Source organism: Somniosus microcephalus, chromosome 9, assembly GCF_052327205.1.
Source record: "Somniosus microcephalus isolate GS21.2 chromosome 9, FLI_Smic_1.0, whole genome shotgun sequence".
NCBI classification, from domain to species: Eukaryota; Metazoa; Chordata; class Chondrichthyes; order Squaliformes; family Somniosidae; genus Somniosus; species Somniosus microcephalus.
Genome location: NC_140995.1, coordinates 197,876,238 through 197,893,314, shown reverse-complemented (window position 1 = coordinate 197,893,314; position 17,077 = coordinate 197,876,238). Strand labels below are relative to the sequence as shown.

Here is a 17,077-nt window from a genome sequence, read left to right as displayed (position 1 = left end):
GTTCAAGAAGGTGGCTCACCACCATCTTCTCAAGGGCAATTAGGAATGGGCAATAAATGCTGGCCTTGCTAGCGACGCCCACATCCCATGAACGAATAAAATAAAAAACTGAAATTGGCCTCAGCAGCCTTGACCAGGGGTGGGATGGATGTTTCTGGTTCTGTTTCTGAGTCAGTGATTATGTTGGAATGTATGTGGGTGTGATTATCAGTTAAGTACAGGACTGAACTTATCTGTGACGCTCTTTATGGTCGAATATCCTGCTGACATGACTATTTAGGGTTACACATGAAGAATGGCCTCTTGGGTAAGGCTTGTTGACATCCATGCAACCGTGTCACAGTGTGAGCCAGGACTCAGAGGGAGGGAGGAGAAACTCCATAATAACATGAGTCAAAGTTATGTGGTTAACATACAAATTAGACAAAACAGTCCCACTAGAAAATCTTCCTAATTTACCTGGGAAAATAGTTTTTAAATCCACTGAAATAATTGGATTTCGAAATGTAAAAATTATTAGAATGTCATCAACACAGCACCTCCCTCCCCCCATCTCCAAGAAACAAAAATGATCAGCCAACATTAACATGTGTCAAACCATACATAATTGAGACTTGAATCCCAATTAGGAAACTATCCAAACTCAGCCACAAACCTGATCATTTCACTACAACTATCAAAGTCAGACTACAAATAGACAAAAGAGGACGGTTCCGATTAGCAGAGAAGTTTTTACACATGGTTCCATTCAGCCTCAACCCCTTCTTCGTTATGCACCAGAGCATGTACAGGGTACTTTGAAGTTAGTACAGCAACAGACAGCACAGGAATATTAACATTTTTACAAATGCAATCACACACACACACATACATAAAAAATACTTGGTCTGCTTCTGGCATATCAAGCTTAGTTCCATTAACTGTGTTTTCCTGTTTATGAATGTACTTAAACTAATATTAAATACATGCATTATCAGTCATAATTAACTCAGTATAATGATACATCCAGTCATCAAGATTAGGACTTCATTTCACCTTGAAAGCATAGCTTTGAAACACAGTTAATATATGCACTTCAATTGTCACATCTCAAACTTACTGCACTTAAATAACAAGAAATGTCTTCATAGATGTTCTGTGCAGTAGCTGCCTCCACTCTCATGTTTACATTGTACACTGTAATTATTAATGTTGATAGGCAATTGGTGGTTTATTTTAATCAAAACCTGTTAATTATCTCAGTTTTTACATTGAATATACACTGAGACTATGGAAAGTAAAACAAAGCACTGCATAAACATGTAGTATTTTATTGCACTTATGAAGCTGTACTTCAGACTGACAGTCAAATGTTTAACAACTTCCATCACAAGTACAAGACAATCTTGTTATTACTGTTACTGATTATCTTGGGAGGTCTTCGTCCAGAGTTTGCACAACATGTCTTATAATACAGAACAGTGATGTTGTTGAAACTATCAATAATCAGACTACCATATTGGAATACTTAATTAAGGCTTTTTATGCATAATTTGAACTAACACCACCTCTTCTGTTGTATTATAAATCTACCAAATGTTTAGAACCCAAACTTTGACTATCTATAACTGCAGCATGGGGAGTTAAGTAAATATGATACGAATACCTGGAATACTCAGCAGAATTATATTTGCCTCCCTTTGTAAACACCTCAGCAAATGATGCCTTATTATCACAGTTTCTCCTTAAGGTGGGGGTGAGAAGGACTGTGACATGCCAATCACCTTCAATGCTGCTCCATCATCAACTGAAGACTGCGCTCTTCAAATTATCCTTTTTATTTGCATTCTCTTGGAAGTTGCGCATTGATCTGGGTGACTGTGAAAATGAATGTTGTTCTGTAGTCAGCCTGTACACTACAGGTTGAAGTGCAACTAAAGGTTGAATGCCAGGCAATTTCCCTCCCTTTGATCATGTAGGCATCTCTGAATTATTTGGTGTAATGTTCAATAGCAAAAGCAAGATCAACACCTCACCATCTGGGCTAAACCTGAGTGTGAACATTAGTCATGGTTAGGGTTCAGGTCTGGCAATCTATGGATTTGTACATTGCTTTCATGCCCATCTGGGATATTCATTTCTGGGGGTTCCCTAAATCATGGAGCCTGGTTGGCAATTCATCTTGAGAGGAGAAAAAGTCAAACGTCACTCAGGAATGGAGCTTAAACTGGTGACCTTCTTGGCCAGCAACTGAATTTCTTCTGGCTTGATTTAGGGGGTAACAGTTTTATTTTCCTCATTTTAAAAAAATGAACAAATTTACTAACGCCACAGGACTTCGAGAAGGAATACGATAGCAAAATCCTGCGGATGCTGGAAATCCGAAATAACAGAAAACGCTGGAAAATCTCAGCAGGCCAGGCAACATCCGTGGAGAGAGAAACAGAGTTAACGTTCTCCATGGATGTTGCCTGGCCCGCTGAGATTTCCCAGCGTTTTCTGTTGTTATTTCGAGAAGGAATGTTCTGTTGCTTCTAACGACATCTGACCCCCATCACTTCCACCGTTATGAAACCAAAAACAATCTTCAAACGGGAGGTACTTTCCCACCTCTTAAAATAATCTTAAAATACTTTACAGGAGTTGCAAAAAGAGACAGAGAACCGCTTCGTTTTTGATTTGTTGAGATTCGGTTTAGTCCAAAACAAAAAGGCCGCTAACAAGAGGGTGGGATTATCGGAGAACGCTACTTGCCCTCACCCTCAAAATCAAAACTTGCATGAACCAACCATCCTTATTCAAAGCGTGTCCCCTATCGCCGTTTAAAGTGAGGTGGGACGGGTCCTGCTTCTTTAAGAGGGCTGTGTTGGTCGGATGACGCGCCTTGAGGAAATCCCTCTCTGGCAGGTGGTGATGTCAGTGTTTTGCGATGCCTGGGGTTGGTGTTGGAGCTGGAGCAGGGAGTGACTGAGTCAGTGAGAGAGAACGAACGAGCGAGTGACTGCTGCTGGAATCGAGTCAACACAATGGACTCCGAGTGACCACGACCAGCCCGGAGCAAGACAACCGCATACCACCAGACAAGTAAGGACCACCTTTAGATACTCTATACACACACACGTTGCCCGTGTGTTCCTCATGACTTAGCAAGCCGAAATGCTGGAGTGCTGAGAATACTAACCGTGCGGTTGTAACTACAAGACTGATAAAGAGACCAGAGAGGGCACGGGTGAGGGGAAAAGCCCATGTGTCTTCATGCGGCAAGTCGGGGGGAGGGCGTGGACCGTAGTAACTAAAGGTGTAATTCCGATTATAAAATGCCACCCACTCCCATGTAAAGAGGAGTTTGGACGGCGTGGGCCTCACTGACAGGCCGACCCATGGATTGAGACCGCTTGTGTGTGTCGGGGATGTCCGAACCGAGCGCTGCTGGCTCTACACAAAAACCTACCCAGCAACTCAAGTCCACACAGTAAGTGCCTCAGCCTTTCGTTGTGAACGGTCGGGTACTGCGTGTCAGAAACCAAGGCGAGCTCTATATCGGGGGTCACTTCCACCACACCGTTCCAGTTTTAACATTTCTGCTTGTTTGCCACTTTCCGTTCGATTTCTTACACACTCACACACACACACAGTTGGATAAAGAGGCCAGTCAGTTTACCTGAACCTTAAAATAATCACCACCAATCCCATCAGAACACTGAAAAAGGACGCCAGCTTCTCCCCGGTTCCAGTTTACAAACGGAAACAAAAGTGACAGGGTAACTTTGGTCCTAATAACTCGCCACTAGATCCATTATAAAGTGAGTTTGAGAAGAACCTTTCAACAACTCTGGCTACCGCGGGACAGAAGCGACCTGTGTAATTGGCAGGTTTCTGTGAGTTATCAATTAGGCGAACTATGCAAAGTGTTGTTTTCCAACACTGAATTTTTAGTTACCGGATACAAGGATGGAACCAGCAACTAGAGCATAACCGTATTGTTTGGTTGCGGACGCGGCGCAGTCTGATGACACCAACTTGTGCCACCGATCTGTTCCCACAAGCTGCCTCCTAAATGGGCTTCCCTTTTTCTTCCAGCCTTTCTTGCCGAAATGTTTCTTTACAACAATTATTAAGCATGTCATGCCTATAGTGGGTGAGTTTAGTCGAGTATCTAGCGGCTGATCCAACATCTTCACTTCAATCGAAACTGCTTCCCAGTGACAGCTCCCCTTTTGTTACAGTACTGTACCTAACATATAGGTTTAAAATAAATCACAACCAGTCCGCGAAGAAGTCACGGGAATTCACCGACTGCACACAAAATTGGTTGGTTAATGTTACATTTCTCGCACTAACAAGTATGTGATATTCGCTGAAGTTTTATACTGTGTTTCAGGGCTGAATTCCCCTCGAAAAAACCTCCCACACCCTCCCAAAAGTGTCCCAAACGACATTATTTTGCAAGTGATGTCGTTTTGAGAAAATAAATGTCAGTTTTATGCAGTCAGCAACAGTTCTACTAATTCCACGTTGCCCACAATGTCGTTATATCCTGAAATGTACTTTAAGCTTTTCGGTGCAATCATCAAGACGTTTACTACTTCTGAAAATGAAGCTAAGCCTGAAGAAGCACCGACTAAAAAGCGAATGATTTAATAGTCAAATTACAATGTATTTTTTTTGGTGGGCCAATCCTTTGTGCACGCCTCAGCGCCATTTATTAAATCAGTTAGTATCTAACTGCATTTCAGGACATCATGTACTTTCAGGACATGCCATGAATGCATTGGACGGTCAGAAAATTGACCGCCGTACAGTTGGATCATCTGCTTTATAAAACTATAGAATTAAGAAATGCAGATCACACCGTGCTTCAGTGGCATACAAACATGTGTGTGTATATATATTACAAACATTTTTTTTTTTTTAAAAGAGAACGACCAACCTGAGTCTGGCCAGGAAACCATCTTGAATGAGCTCATCCTCTTCTCTGAGACCTGGAAATTAACACGTCTGCTCAGTTTGGCATGAAAGGACAGTAAATGTTTGCACACAGTTCACAACCTTTTATAGTTAGACGAAAAATGTGGCCATTGCTTCCCCAGACGGAATCCTGTCGTCTCATTGCATCCCAAAAGATTTCTGAATGTTCCGATTACCTTTCTCACTAGACAGACAAAAGGACTAAATTGTGCCAAATATAAATCGGCTGAGTGCAATTCAAGCTTCTCACAGGAGCAGTCACAAGCACGGTTCCAATCTCTAGGACAGCCAGGCGCTTTACAATGTTCACTCTGTGGTGAGTTCTAATGCTGGAGTTTGTGTCTATCGATCGGCCGCTTCCAGCGTTACACTATCGTGTAGCAAACATTCCAGTCACATTTTTGAAAGACATACGGATTTGTTTCCCTTCTGCAAAACCAAGGTATATATTCTTTCAAGCTATTAATAATGGATTATATTTTACCAGCAGAGTGTAACACAAGAACTCCCTGCGTTCCAGTACTCACTCCTCGACTTGAGCCGATTGTTCTGTGCAATAACGTCCTAGAGCTCAGTTTTTGCATTAAAAGCAATGATTATGCTGTTGGTCCCATTGAACGACTCCAGTATGTCTCATACATACAAAACACATTTTAACTTGCATGTGCACGGCTTTGTGTGCGTTAAAGTGGCGTTTACACAGCATTTACAGCACAGAAACAGGCCATTCGGCCCAACAGGTCTGTACCGGTGTTTATGCTCCACACGAGCCTCCTCCCACCTTACCTCATCTCACCCTTTCGACAACCTTCAATTCCTTTCTCCCTCATGTACTTATCTAGCTTCCACTTAAATGCGTAAACACATTTTGCTCAAAATGGTCGATTTGCTGAATTTTATTCATTAGATTATGCTGCTAGTACATGAGGAGAATCGAACATTTTGTAGGTTTTTTTTTAATATATATTTTTCTGATGTAATTTTTCCTGGTCTAAAGTCGAATACGTGAACAAAAAGAGAGATAGATTTGCCTATAACGATCAAATATAAAAGGTCTCAATGTTTAAAAAGCGTTCACTGTTCAGAAGAGCAGAGCTGCTTATTATAAGATAGCTGCAGTATGATCATTTTGAACCCGCGGTTCAGTTCTGCTGCCCATTTTGCAAGAGTCATTGGCGAGGCAGACGGCGCTGTGTGATCAATCTGAGGGCTCGGGTTTCCACAGGGCTATTTAAAGAATGTTGTATACAGGAACTCACCTGGTAACAGGCGGCGTCTGCTTTTCCACAGCCATTGGATCAGCCGGAAGCTCGCACGCGTAGAGTCAGGTGTGTTCAGGAGGTTAGCTTTTTCCTCCCCCTCTTACTTTCCCGTGTACACACCGAGTTCCCCAGCTGTCCCCCCCCCACAGCACAGCACTGTCTGCCGCGACCAAAAATAGGGGTTCTCCCACTCACTCAGCACTGCTGGCGGCTTCAGGCGACCCGGCAGCCCCGGCCGGCTTGTTGGGCGCACAGCCTTCCTGGCCGAGCGAACACTATTTCAGAACAAATGGCAAAAGGAAAACTGACCTGGGCGCTAATAATCAGCTGGGGGGGGAAGAGAGAGACTGTGGTTCGGTGGGCGTTGCACGCTATAGCAGTCTTCTCTTGCACGTTTACACGCGGCCTCGTTTAATATCGGATACAGTAGCTTTATCAAATTAATTAAAATAAATAAATCCGCCAACCTCTTGGGCTCGCCGGGAGGAGAGGTATGCCGAATTCGCAGGAATACTCGAGACGTTATTCCAAACGTGTTGAAACCCCCTTTTGTGCGGCGTGATCACTTTGTTGGAAAAATAAGAGGATATTTTATTAAGACAGCTCACTGAGGATTTCCCCGGGACCTCACCCAATACAGGGGGCATCTTGGACTGTGGCAGAGCGTCCCCCCCACGTCCCCGCTGGTTTTATTCCTCCAACTCACACTCTTTCTTTCCCCCTCCAAATCAAAGCTACACGGTCAAAGAAGGTCTTTAATAGTTGCATCGATAGCAGATGCAGTTTTTCCAAGTTCTTGAACTCGAACACAGAATTGGTCCTGCAGCCGTGAATTGTGAAGTAAAAGGGCGTTACATTATTTTATTTAACATTAAGTGAGGGGAGGACAAAGAAATAGCGTTTTAACTGCAGAATGTGCGAGTTTTTACTGCAATATTACTTTGGTGCTGTTATCTGAGAATAATGTGACTCTCAATTGCATGGGTCCCATTTTATTTTTGTGGTTGCCAAGGTTACAAAGCAATACCTTATTTATGATTCTTTCTGCGTCTCCCAGATTAAACCCGAACCTTTGATTATCATCTGTGTGGGGGGGGGGTAAAAACATTATTATATGTATATATAAACTATCCGTTCGGTTGTATAAACAGCTTCAACGTAATTCAGTATGGTTCTATTGCAGAACCACACCGCAAAGAGGCGATTTTTAAATAGTGTGTAAAGGATTGTTGCCCTTTTAAATTTTCTACATCCTGGTGCTGCCGTTTCTATGGCGACGTTTACCCATTCTATAAAAGGAGATAAATACAACAAGTATTGTACTGTGGGCGGGTGGCGGGATGGTTTTACTGCACTTGCCCATTTCCTATATAAACGTTACTGACGTGGTAGTAAATGCACTAACATATATAATTATCAAAATAACAACCGTACCATCAAATAGACGAGCCAAGAGAAACTAAGGTTGATATGTTACTTCAATAAATCGGGGCTTTAAATAAATTACTGTGCTGACATTAAAATGGTCACTTCAAGAGAATCTCCCGGTCATAAATCAGATTGTTTTATAGAAGTTTTTTTTTTGTTTGCCTAGTTGGTAGGCATACTCTATGTAGGATGATTGGAGATGTTTACTACAGTGTGACAAAGCAGCTTGACATCTGCCATTCAAGTTCCAAATAACTTGTATTGCAAATAAAGCCCCCATTGAGTCAAACTGGAGGAGAGATTCATTTCAAAGGTTTGCTCTATTTAAAAAAATAAAAGCTGTTTTTTGAATCTGACTTTTTACTTCCCTTACTCTTTACAACATAGGTTGATTGTATATTATAAATTCAAGTCCCAAAGTCAGAGCATCAGATATCACCCAGCAATTCATTTAACATATACATAGGGTCGAAAATAACATATCACAAAGCAGAGCTTACAACGTTATCCCTGGTTCATGGTTTTCCCCCAAAAAGGCCATGTGATGAGAATTAAGAGTGGACTTTCTGGACCAAAAAGGTAGCTGGTGAAGAATATATGTTTTTAAAAAATATATAATTACTACACAAAAATGCATGCAACCTGATTTAGGGATTTGAGAACTACAGGGAGTTAAGTTTTTGACTTCTGCCTTGTATCACACTCAATCATCTATTACTTTCAATCTTGGGGCAGAATTCCAAGTTTAACATCTTAGGAAAAAAGCATTATAGACACATGAAATATAGTTACAATTCCACCTAAATGGTTTTGTTGTAATTTTTGCTCAGTAAGCAACATACTTATTGAGATGAATCAGTTGTAATTAAATGTACTTTGATTAGGATTTATTTCAACAAAGCTTTAACACCCTAATGTTCCTCCTCCCCCCCCCCCCCACACCACCAATTTCCTCCTTTCTGAAGGCACTGACTTCCAGATAGGATATGGTTCTGGTCACACTCCTGCACTTCACCCAAGTGGTCATTCTAAAAGTGTGAGTATTGACAGTGAGTTAGACAGGTTATTCAACCACTGGGGGCATTATAGCCAAGACCGACTCTATCCTCACGTGATATCTCTAGAGGTTCACTTCCAGCAGCGGCCATTAGATAATGCTCTCGAGCCCCAACCCTGGCTGATTTCCCCCACCCTAACCTCGGGGCACTAAAGCCAATTTTAATTCTCTTACTGATATCTGGTAACCGCACAGATGGGGAGTCAACCATGGGATCCTCTGTGCACCTCAAACATAAAATATTCAAGGCTATTTAAGCAACCAACATATTGACTGGAGGACATTACAGTATTTTATTCTACATCTTTTACAGATACAAGATATAGCAAAAATAATGCATACAATTGGAAAGTAATTGAACTATAGCATCAGTTTATACAAAGCTAGAAGAAAGCAAGAGTTTTAATTTAGATAATGTATACAGTAGCCAAAGTATACAATTTACCATCTCTGATCTTAATTACAAATATTCAGTATCAACAAGTCCAACGGTTGACTGCTAAACTGATTGGGCATATTTGTTGCTGCCAGACAATTAAAAGTGTTTTTTTTATTGTGAACTCTCCAATTTGCCAGCTACATTATTGCAGAAACTAGAGGAATGTTTCTTGGATTAAGCAGGAAAGGTGATGAGGAGTTGGGGTCAGATTTTAAAGCAACTAGTAATGAAAAAGGATATTGCACTGTGTTTTCTTTGTGTGGCAGGACTGCTGGTATTTGTGTTAAATTATGCAACAGTGCATTGTACCCTACCAGTAGGCAAATCCTGCCTGTGTAGTTACATAAGTGAAAGAGTTTTCAAACCAATCTAGCATCTTGATCTTGATTCACTGCCCTTTTCCCTCCTAACCTTTGAGGATGGTAGTATCTTTTCTGCATTAAAATAAAAGAGGATAGTAGGCACCTCCTGAGTGAGTTTAAAGGATGTAATCTAATCATGGGGATTCAAATAAAAGTAATAAATTGAGAGAATGGTGCTCACTCTATAGTTATGATGACACCATTAGATTAATACTTAGAAATCACTCCCTTTATACAATTTTACTTGCTGGTGTGCTTTTCAACTATTTTTGAGGTGCACTATTGATGGTGAAGGTTGAAATATGTCAGAGTACAATGCATACAAAAAATATTGATGTCTTGTGAAATGGAACAGAATGCTTTAATGGGGTTTTATTTTGCTGCTGTTTACCAGGACTCACCATCGTATGTATATATTAATTAAATTAGATTTAAATAATGAGGTACCAGTTTATTGGAGTAGTGTGGGTGACCAAAAAGTGATAACATTCTAATAGGCACAATTGGTTGTACACAGGAGGTTCTGAGATAATATAGGATTAGAATATATAGATAATGCAATAGTCGTCAGGAGATATTTTCTAGTTTATGGGGAAATAACCAAATGTGAAAATCATAAATCAAGACATCAAGTTACACCTAAAAAATTTTAAATACTTTTTTTAAAACCTAACATTAGTTGCAATTTACAGCAAAATAATCCAAATGTAAATAGCTCAGAATCAGTATTCCGAATTACAGACCAGTTTAGAGGAATCAAAAATAAAAAGAATACAAAGGCAAATCAGAAGGACAAGCTGTAAAATGTTGGACAAAATATACTTTCTGCAAAGTGGAAATATGCTTTAAAAGGAGTGAAACAAAGAGAGAGAGACAGGAAGTTTCTTTAACATTGCAGGAAAGAGAAATTGAATGCTGTGACTATGGAACTTGAAGCAATTTACTCCTTTGTCAAAAGTTTAGCTTTAGACCATGTGTTGTAGAGCCACTGTGCAAAATGACTAAAATAAATTACAGAATAAAGTTGAATGTTTTAGTTCAGAGAACATTGTACATTAAGAAACACTCAACGTTTTTGTAATTTTACTTCAACAAAAATCAGCATTAAATGTTTACAGGAGGTTATCTGAAGAAAGTTGCAACAGGATGATTAGTGCTTAGAGGTAAAATATCAGTGAAAGCACTTTCATGTAACATGCTTAAGCAATAGATGTTTATTTACAAAATACTATAATATTTAGGTTTCCAATATAACATTTTAGTTTTAAGTCATATAAAATCTCTCAAATAAAATTACGCTTTAAATCTTAATATTTATATATTTTAGTCCATTCCGCAGAGCTTGATGCAGAATCATTGTCTAATGTAAATTGTGATGAGTGGCCATCATTTTTGCAGGCAGTGCATCAGTATAATATTTAACTGGCTCTATGCTACTGTTTAAAGCTGATTTTGTACAAATGCATATTCCTTAATGTCAGAAAAAGCATACTGCATTAATCGAATGCATTGCTTTAATGTTGTTAATTAACTAGGGTTGAAAACTTAACTCTGCAAGTACTGAATGGTCTTTTGGAATACTTATGCATTTAACAGTATGTAATGTGATTTTTCTTTTAAATACATGTTCTATATATTTCCATTGATGATTGTATTTTCTAAATGGGATTTTAAAAATGTGACTTTCTTGCATTGTTTGTGATCAATTTTTCTCCCCACCACTTACTCGATTGGCTAATGAGCTGGCTCTAATTTGGAGTTCTGACAGTTATGGAAGAAGTCCTTATTTAAAACAAGAAAAAGCTTTAGCCTTGCTGTCTTTAGTCAGTAAAACAAATATTTCAAACGATTCATGGATTATTTAAAAGGTTACTTAGTTTCTCTCTTATACATACACACACACATGCATACAATGTTATATAAAACAGGTATGCATGATAACAGAAAATAAGTAACCTTTTAAATAATCCATTAATTGTTTGTATGTGTGTATACACAGATATAACACATAGCATTTCATATTGATACAATGGTTGATCTGTTATACATCAGTGCGTGCTTTATTGGCAAGCAGATTCAACTAATTAACACACTGGTTTAGTTCATGGTCTTGAGGTTATCCATGGTTAGTTAATTTAATTCTACTTTCACATTTTTCAACATTTTGTAGATATGGTATATATTGATTATTATTTTTCAAATGAGTTTCAATTCACTATTATGCCAATATCCACTATTCCCACAAGCTCAAACTCTGGCCCTTTGTGCTCGAGTGGTTGAAATTAAATGATAGATTTTCACAATCTATATCTGAAAAATAATTACCATTTTAACAAATTAGTGCTCATAATTGTAATTGAAAAATACATCTTACGGTATTTAATATGTACTGAACTATTAAGGAACTATTGGAAAGCAAGGGTATCAATAACCTTAAGAATATATATTTGAGACTGAGTTTGCTTCTACTTGTAGTAAAATTGAGATTTTCTAAAAATACCGTTCTACCTCATCAGCAGGGAACAAAGTGATAAATTGGAGTGTAATTTACAATATTTTTTTTATTCAGTTACCAATGTAAATTTGGCAATTTAGATTTATTTAATATTTACAGGTACTGTTATTGTAAATAAATTCTGTTAACCTTCTATACTTAAATATGAAAAACAAAGAACAATTGGCACAGAAATATTTTCTACATAAAAAACATTCATTTCTAATTTGATTTAATTTTTGGTCTACATAGGGTTGACCTTTATACTTTATATAAATTGTACTGTTTATTGGCACATGCATATGGGCCAGTGTGGTTCATTGTGCTAATACAGGCATCCAATTGTTCCTAAGGAGACAATGGTTTCAAAGTATGCATTGAGTAGCAAGAAAATAGAAAAAAATGCTAGCTAGTGAGATGAACAGCCTGTGCACATGTGTGTATGTATTATAATTCCATAGCCAGGTCTTAATAATTTCATTTTAATTAAAATGTTTATTTCCCATTTTCTGTGACTTTTGGTTTTTGAAGAATTGGACTGCAAAATCTTTAAACATGTTTCAACAGTGGAAGCTGTAACAGATAACCATAATGGAAAATGAATATAAATATATTTCAAAGGTTAAGCTATATGTTTTGATATTGCACAGGAATAAATCTGTATGAATGATATTTTCATTTTTTTGTTCTCTGGTTTTATATATTTTGGGAGATCACCACTAGCATTATAAAACTGTTCACATTTGTAGAATTATTGAATAAACTTTAACTCTGGGATGGCAGAATGAATTAAATGTTTTAGTCACTGGTTTATCTTGGGGGGAAAAAAGATCAGGTTTGAATGAGCCAAGAGATATCTAGGTTGTCTTACAATTATAAAAAATTCACTGTTGTAAGATTCAAAACATTTAATATACTGATTCACAATTCACTAAAGATGAAATGCTTGGTATGAATACCATAAACTTATTTGCTTTGCAAATGATAGTAAGAAAAGTTAAGTACTGATGCTGCATTTGGCAGTGTCTGTTTTAGATTCGAAAGAGCAATATCCAGAACACTGACCATTTGCTTTATACAGGAACACAATGTCAACATGCACAAAAATCCCTCTTATTTTTCAGGAACTGAATTAATTGTTGTTGTATTCCTTTCAATCATTATCCATTTCCTGCAATGTGTGGTTAGGTTACAATTGGAAAATTTAATAGCTCTCTCCAGATTTTATTTGTGCTTTTCTTTCTATCTTTACCTATCTACCACTAGAATATGGAATAAAACTTGCTATATATGCATTTGTCATTAAGTAATAAACAGAGAAAGATTTGATGGTGTAAATTACAACATTTTCAAGCTACATTTCTCACAAATTTGTTTTCCTTGTTATAATGTCCAGTGCTCAAATAAAAGGACACTTTTAATGTCTTTTTTGTGTTTGAAAATGCAGGCAGAGATTAAGACATCAATTAGTTAGTTAGTTCCCAGCAGAAATGTATCCTGCCAGTTCAATCTGCATTGACCACAGTGACTGGTCATCACAGGCTTGGAAGCTGCATAATTAAGCCTTTGTTCAGTTAAGGGAAAACTGGTACTGGCCTGTTCAAAATGAGCTCAGTGACCTTCCACCTGGTTTGTCACCTATGCCCTTTAATTTGATGATCCCGTATATCCTCAGACTCTATTTTTAGAGGCAGAATGTCAATAAGCAGCTCTATTTGATTTTCAATGACAATTGACATCAGCATGCATGTAACTATACTGACCCATTACACGCTTTACCATGAAGGACAAATGCAGTTTCCATTTTTTTTTAATGACTGATTCCCTCCACCGCCCCCCCCCCCAGTTCTAATCTGATGTAAGTGTTGAAATAGTACACTTTTCTCATAACCGTGCGATACATAATTTTATGTATTTTAATTGAAAAATGTGATTCCACTATTTAGTGCAACAAATATAAATTAAATAAAAATATATTAATCAAGGAACACATCACCATGACAAATTTGAACAAGCATTTTTTTGGTTTTAAAAAATCACTAGGAGAATTCAAATATTTAAACAAAGTATTAAAGGAATTAATTTCCAGGTTAACATTAATTATAATTGGTATTACTACAATAAAAATACACTTTGGCATAAATTTATTTCATAATTATGGTACTTCCAGGACAAAATGTGATTGTATCTGATACATTGAAGGGTTCTCACCTTTTCAAATGTGTGTTGTAATTTCTTGGACAATACGGCGGACATTGACAAATGTACTTTAAGCTTGTCCACGAAATGGATTTCTGCAATTATCTGAGCATACTGCTCTAGAAAGCAGAATTAATTTTGGTAAATGATTACGAGCTTTGCTAACAATTATTAAACTATCATTTTGGATTAATTTTTTACAATTGCATGGGACATCATCTAGTGGCCTTCCTCCTTTCAACCCAAATGAATATGCTCACCATTTATCTCTCAAAACGTTCATTTCTCATAAAAGCTCCTACATTATTTTCTGTCCCCTCCTCAAATAAAGTTAACAGTTTCACAGACATCAATAACACAAGGTATTGATTAAAGTGAGATTACCATCACAACTCAATATGTCATAGCAGTGGTCTTTGGCTGTAGATCTTTTTCTCACAATTTTAACAAACTAAATATAAGCATTAAAAAAATAAGCAACTTACTGGAAGCCTTCCAATGCTCAGAAGTTATGTGGACCTTCCAAATATGGATTAATAAGTGAGATTCAGTAATGATCAATATAGCTGTCTTGATTCAGCACTCCGGCCAGCGACATCATACAAAATCATTGTGTCATAGGAAGTGCACCTCAAGATATTGCTTTACTTTTGCAAGTTAAGTCAGGCTCAAGGCCAGTTGTTTATATGTATGAATAAGCTTAAATTAAATTTATAGAAGGCCCTCATATTCTGCACAGTGGATTTATTTGATCAAACGTGTATAAGGAGACTGAGTGAAAGGACAGTGATGCAAACTCTCTACACTGGCTGCCAGCTGGGCCTTTAATCACTCCAGGATAGGTTAGTGGTTTGCTTTGCCGTGCCTGACAGAATAAATAAGCTGCTGAGGTTTAAACAAGGATAGTAAATATTTATTCATCAACATCAAGCGTTTAACTATTTTAATTGTTACACAACCCTACGATTACTGCTTTCTAGAGGTGATGTGTTTCAGAAGATAAATAAACTGCTCAAATTAAAATGGTATCGTGCCAGTCTATATAAGGTACCACACTCATAAGCTGTACCATTTCCTTTCCATCTCAGGGAAATGTAGCCCAGAGGCAGCAAAGGCTATTTATCAACAAATCCAGCCTCCACTTCATGCAGCGAAATAACAGAATTGGATTTGCAGTACATTTTATATTGCAAGGAAATTTTGCTGGGGGTCTGGCTCTTCGGTTTTTAAAATTAAGAAAATGTATTATTTTCAGTAATCAGCTAGATTCCTTTTCATAAAAACAGAATAATGAAATTATAGTTTTATTGTACAATTGTACGGAAGGTACAATATTTGCAACATTTTAATTAGATAAAACATTTTGGATTTTTTTTTAAAAGCAACTACAAACATATCTTTGCCTATTTATATTGTAAAGTTTTCCTTTCATTATTAAGTTGAAGGTAAAATTATTTTCAGGTTTATGACAGAGAAACATTACATCCATATTACCATGCTTCTAAATTACAATTATAAATAGCAAAAATGCTGGCCTTGCCAGCGACGCCCACATCTCAAACGAATAAAAAAAAATATTTTCAAACTATTAATGATAGACTATGGTAGGTTTTTACTAACTCATTTTGAAGAAAACCAGCTTTTGCTCTTTTGGACTTTTGAGTACAATTTGTTAGTTAATGTAAAGAAAAGTTAAAGTTAGAAAAAGTAGATTAGGACTAAAACATGATGCCACTATTTAAACTTAATGTCCTGTTAAATGAGCCAGAGGAAATTTACATTAAAAAAAAATCATAATTCAACTGCAATTAAGGTTTGCCATAGAGCACATTATTGAATCAGGATTTCTATAAAATCATTTAAATTTTGAAAAAAAAGTTGGTGTTAATATAAAATGGTAAACCCTATTTAGTAATTAACAACTGTTCTGATAAAATTACCAGGAAGAATTTCACCTCCTAATTTCCAAACCTTTATATCACAGCTCATTTAACCTTCAATGATTTAATCTCTCTTAAATAAACCAAGCACTACACAAATACTTCTTAACACTCCAAAATATGCTGCTGTCCCTGGAGTGAAGATTATATCTGCTGCATTAGGGGTTCCAAAGATTAATAAAAATTGTGCAACATTTAAGCTTAAATATTTCTATACAATGAAAAAAGATTTAGTAAGTTCAAATTGTATGCTTTTACTAGCTATGAATTTACTTGCATTAATAAACAATGTCTCCAATATACACAGATTATATTAAGGCAGGTTTAGTAATAGTAATAGGTGGTCAATTTAATCAGTGGCAATTTTACTTCAGTTGTGTTTAACAAACTTCAGTAGTCAAGAGGTTAATGAGCTCTTAAGTGGAAAACATATTCATACAATTTCAATCAGACAGTTAATGAAATTACCAAGACAGTTTTTGATCTAGAACAGTATCTGATGCAGGACACCAGTACACACAAACTAGAGCATAAAAGCAGAAACATGCATTCAATTGAATAAGGAAAACAAACACATTCTCAGTAGCCAAGATGAAACATCATTGCTACACCAAGTGTTCTTAAAGGCAACAGAGGCTTAATTTATCAGATTGCCTTTTCTTTACATACAACTGAATAAGAATTTTATACATTATTAATTCTCATCTCAAACTTTAAAATATATATATCTCATGACCTCCATTTAAAGTAAGATTTATATACAATTTCTTTTTTTTAATATTTCCAAATTGGTACACCATCATAAGTGGTATAAATACATAAAAAAATAACTTTATACAAATTATAGACCTAGATTTTTAACCAATACAAACTTACAAAAATAAGGTGTCTGACATATTGACCATTAACTGCAATTTGGCTATCTCTGATGTTTAATCAAGTTCAAAAC

The 17,077-nt window shown here is 37.0% G+C and overlaps 1 long non-coding RNA gene across 1 annotated transcript in view; it reads left to right on the top strand.

Annotated features, from left to right (window-relative positions):
* Positions 1–2,597: 2,597 nt before the first annotated feature.
* Positions 2,598–17,077, top strand: part of LOC147112931 (uncharacterized) — a 39,447-nt gene continuing 24,967 nt past the window's right edge. The window contains exon 1 of the long non-coding RNA XR_015079452.1: positions 2,598–3,063. This is a non-coding gene — a long non-coding RNA (uncharacterized LOC147112931). The remainder of the gene's footprint in view (positions 3,064–17,077) is intronic.